Below are 4,917 nucleotides of genomic sequence, written 5' to 3' on the forward strand. Positions count from 1 at the left end.
AAGAAAAGGAATATAAATAATTCTTATTTTTGCTCAAAAATGTGAATTTTTGAAAATTTCTGTTTCAAAAAATTTTTTTTTGGATTTTTTGGATTTTTTTTGGTTTAATTGACCTAATACATTTTTTGAATTTATCTTTTTTTAGATCTTAGAATCTCTGAATAATGTGTACGTCTTCTGAAGAATTATCCAAGCTTTTGGAAGTTTTCAACTCTCGAAATTTGAAATTTCAACCGGATTTTCGAAATGTGGACCCATCGAAACACTATAGATATTGTTCAGTTTTAGGGATGCAGGAGCAGCACCATTGTGGGTTTTTAATTCAAAAAAATTTCAAAAAAATTTTTTTCAGTTTACCGAGAAAACTCTGAAAAGGAATTGGTTTTATCACAAAAATGGAGACCGCTTAACAAAGTTTGTTTGACCCATAAAATGCTTCAAAATGTCCCAACCGGCACGAAACCCAAATTTAAAGATTTTTGAGATTGTGAGCTTCAAAATAAGCCCAAACACGATGCAAATCGGCTAACTTTCATTTTTCGCCCAAAACACGCGACGCACAACCGCGACGCACCTGAAATTTTGAATCTCCCCGAATCAATGCGTGTTTAGGCTAATTTTTAAGCTCTCAATGCGCTAAATTCAGATTTCCATATAAACAAGCAAAATTCGCAGTTTTTAAGCTTCAAAATGAGCTCAAACATGTTTACTTTTGTTCAATTTTGAAAAGCAAGAAATTTTCAAAATTTCAAAAATCAGAAAAAAAACATCATTTTTATAAGACAAATTGAATGCTACGGACAATTCAAAGTTTAGAAAATTAGGCAATTTTTTTGAAACAGTGATAATTTTTGGAAATTTTAAATATTCACAAGGGAACATCTTGAGTCGATAAGCTGATTCGCATAAACCAACCGTAGAGAATGAAAGAGCGTGTTTCAAAACCTATAAAACCGTTTTCAAAATCTGCTTACGAAACCTCTAAAGTGCTGAAATTCCAGTCCTAATTTTGCCCAAAATTTATCATTGATTTCTCTTTTTCACACGCGGAAAATCAGGCATTTTATCACTGCGCTTATATCCCTCTTCAAAAAATGGATTGGTGGCGCAAGCGGGTAGTGGTTGGGATAGGAGATGCATACTTGTAAAATTCCGGGCCGGGCCTGAGGAAAATTTCAAGGCCCGGTAGCAAAAATTTTGTCATTTTGAGCCGAATTTTGAGCTCTCAATACAATTCTCTATTTTTTTTTTGTGCTTTTTGGATTGTTTGTCTGTTTAATCAAAAAATTTCAAAAAAAAAACTCGAAAAAAATTTTTTGATCGAAGAAAATCACATAAGGGTCCCCCCTTATATGTTTTTTGAAATTTTCAAAACTTGTGGAATGACAGGCCCGCCGGGCCGGGCCTCCGAAATTCGGGAAAAAGCCCGGCTCGGCCCGTTACAAGTATGAGGAGATGGGGGGTATGATGGTTCGACGACCCCCTCCTAGGCTTACTAATTTTTTCTCTTTTTTTTTTGGTTTTGCAGTATTACAACAGCCTGAAGTCAGTTTGTTTTCTTTTTTTTAAACAACTTCAAGAATGTAGAGACAAAATTAAAAAAAAAAAATTTCAAAAATTTCGAAAAAATATTCAAGTCATTAGAGTTATTGAAATGAAAGCAGTTTTGAAGTATTGTATTCAGGTATATGTGGACTCTGGTTGAAATTGGATAAGTATAAAATTGAGAAGTGTATTATGTTTTGATGTTTCATAACATTTTTGAAACATAACCTTCATTTTTTCAGAACATTTTTTACAAAAGGCAATAATTCGAGAAAATCATCCAACCCAAAGGGTACGAAATTTCTCGAAATTTTTCAACAAAAATTTTTTTTGCGAAAAAATGCCGAAATATGAAAATACACCTAATTTCAAGTACAGTACATGTTCGGAAACCTTCTAGGAGTGGAAACAATCGAATTTGAAAATAGCAAATTTTGCACTGAAAAGGCCAATTTTTGGTACTGAAACTGAAATTTCAGCACTTTAGAGGTTTCGTAAGCAGACTTTGAAAACAGTTTTATAGGTTTTGAAACACGCTCTTTCATTCTCTACGGTTAGTTTATGCGAATCAGCTTATCGACTTAAAATGTTCCCTTGTCAGGAAAATTTCAAAAACCAGAATTCATTGGTTTTCACTTATCAAAACTTTAACATTTAAAAAATTCGAGACAAAGTTTTGAAACAGAGAAATTGATTTTTGGAAAATTGAAAATTCCAAAAAAGTTTAAAAATTCCAGAAAGTCGAAGTATAATAAAGGATTTTGTGAAAACAAAGAAAATTGTTTTCATCTGAAAATAGGGGAAAATTCACAGTCGATTAATTAATTAATTTTGGGATGGAGAGGGAACGTAATAGACAAATATTTGATGATTTTTGGAAAAGCAAACTTTGAAACAGCAAAAAAACATCTTTATTCTTTTTGAAAGACACCTTGTGGACCTTCCAAATTGCTCACAACTTTAAATTTACAATTTTCAAAACAACAGTTTGAATTTCTGACTTTGAGTGCTTCAAAATAAGCTTAAAACACGACTAGAAAAATTTCAAAAATTTCAGGGGCAAATTTACTTGGACCATAAATCGCTTCAAAGTGTCCTAACCACCACAAAAACATTTTTTCATACTTGTGAGGTTGTGAGCTTCAAAATGAGCCCAAACAAAGCCCAAATCTGTTGATTTTGATGTTTCGCCCAAAACACGCGACGCACGACCGCGACGCGCCCGAAATTCCGAATCTCACCGAATCATGGCGTGTTTGGGCTTATTTTGAAGCTCTCAATGAGTTGAATTCAGATTTTCATATAAACAAGCAAAATTCGCAGTTTTTAAGCTTCAAAATGAGCTCAAACATGACAACTTAAAACAAACTGAAAACAATTAAACTGTTTCAAACTTTGAATATTTTCAATATTGGGATTTTTCTAGAATTCGAATATCTCTAACAGAATCGAATTAGATTTCTATGAAAACCGTCATTTTAGGCGTTTTTTAAACTCATGAATTGTATAAAAATTGAATTTCTCGAAGAAATTCGAATATTCTAAAAATTCTGAAAAGGTTGAAAACTCATTTTGAAAATACAAAATATTCATTCAAAAAACTGCTGTTTCAAATTTTCAGCAAAAAGTTAACCTTCTCTGAAATTCTTCGATATGTTCATACCATTCGTTGAAATGTTTAAATTTGAAGTTTTTCAAAAAAATTCTAATTTTAAGAATTGTTATTTTTGGCTTAATTGAATATAAATGAGAGAATTAAAATTTTTTGACGATTTCAAAATAAACATTTTCTAAAAAATTCAAAAATTAAGATTTTTTATTTCCTAAAAAAAAAACAGGAACGTCTGTTATTTTTCAATAATTTTGCTAATTACAGTAATCTTTATATTTACCATAAAACCCTTTAAATTGTCCCACTTAACACAACAATAAAACTATCGGATTTGTGAGACTGTGAGCTTCAAAATGAGCCCAAACAAGCTACAAATCGGTTAACTTTGAATTTTCGCACAAAACACGCGACGCACGACTGCGACGCACCCGAAATTCCGAATCTCACCGAATCATGGCGTGTTTGGGCTTATTTTGAAGCTCTCAGTGTGCTAAACTCAAAATTTTAGCAAAAATTAGGATTCTCAAGTTTTGAGCTTCAAAATGAGCTCAAACGTGACTATCTTTGCTTAATTTTGAGAAAGTTCGAAATTTTTCGGCAGTAGCTGAAAAGTTTGAAAGTTTTCTGTCGTTTTTAAGGAATAGTAATAGTGACAGTAATCCATACAACTTTAAAAAAAGCCATAATTTTTTTTTCAGAATGGCACCCCGAATCCCTGCTATTCTTCCAATAAATCTCGAATTGAGAATTTTCTAAAAGAATACAAAACGGAAGGATTTGATCTACTGGAATCAACGATTTTAGATATTCTAAATGATGATTCTAGAATTTCGGAAAAATTCGAAACACTTCAAGGATTACGAAAGTTCTGGAAATTGACCCCAGATGAGGAGAAAGAGAACGTTTTGGAGAAATTCGCAAATGTTTTTCGAATTTCTTTGAGAGCTGAGGAATTGCTGCCGGAGGTGAGTCGAAGGGACATTTTAGATCTACCCATTCGGCAACCGGACAGTTTAGAACTGTCCGTTTGGCAACCGGATATTTGAGGACTGTTCATTTGACAACTGGACGTTTTAGAAAGGTTAATAAATGTCCGGTCACGAAACTGCCTGTTCTAAAACGTACGGTTGCACAAATTAACGATTCTAGAACGTCCAGTTGTAAAACGTCAGGTAGCAAAATGAACAGTTCTAGAATGTCAAGTTACAGAAAAACCGGTTCTAGAACGTCCGGTTCTGGAACGTCCGGTTGCGAATTTGTTAGTTCAAGAACGACCTGTTACAGAAGGACCGGTTCTGGAACGTCCGGTTCTGGAACGTCCGGTTGCGAATTTGTTAGTTCAAGAACGACCTGTTACAGAAGGACCGGTTCTGGAACGTCCGGTTCTGGAACGTCCGGTTGCGAATTTGTTAGTTCAAGAACGACCTGTTACAGAAGGACCGGTTCTGGAACGTCCGGTTCTGGAACGTCCGGTTGCGAATTTGTTAGTTCAAGAACGACCTGTTACAGAAGGACCGGTTCTGGAACGTCCGGTTCTGGAACGTCCGGTTGCGAATTTGTTAGTTCAAGAACGACCTGTTACAGAAGGACCGGTTCTGGAACGTCCGGTTCTGGAACGTCCGGTTGCGAATTTGTTAGTTCAAGAACGACCTGTTACAGAAGGACCGGTTCTAGAACGTCCGGTTCTGGAACGTCCGGTTGCGAATTTGTTAGTTCAAGAACGTCTTGTTACAGAAGGACCGGTTCTTGAACGTACGGTT

General features: G+C 34.6%; 1 protein-coding gene across 1 annotated transcript in view; it reads left to right on the forward strand.

Annotated features, from left to right (window-relative positions):
• The window catches only part of Cbr-pme-3, a gene marked incomplete at both ends in the record, with an annotated part of 17,938 nt that overhangs the window by 9,863 nt on the left and 3,158 nt on the right, over nt 1–4,917 (forward strand).

Source organism: Caenorhabditis briggsae (genome assembly GCF_000004555.2).
Source record: "Caenorhabditis briggsae complete genome, chrIV, whole genome shotgun sequence".
NCBI lineage: Eukaryota > Metazoa > Nematoda > Chromadorea > Rhabditida > Rhabditidae > Caenorhabditis > Caenorhabditis briggsae.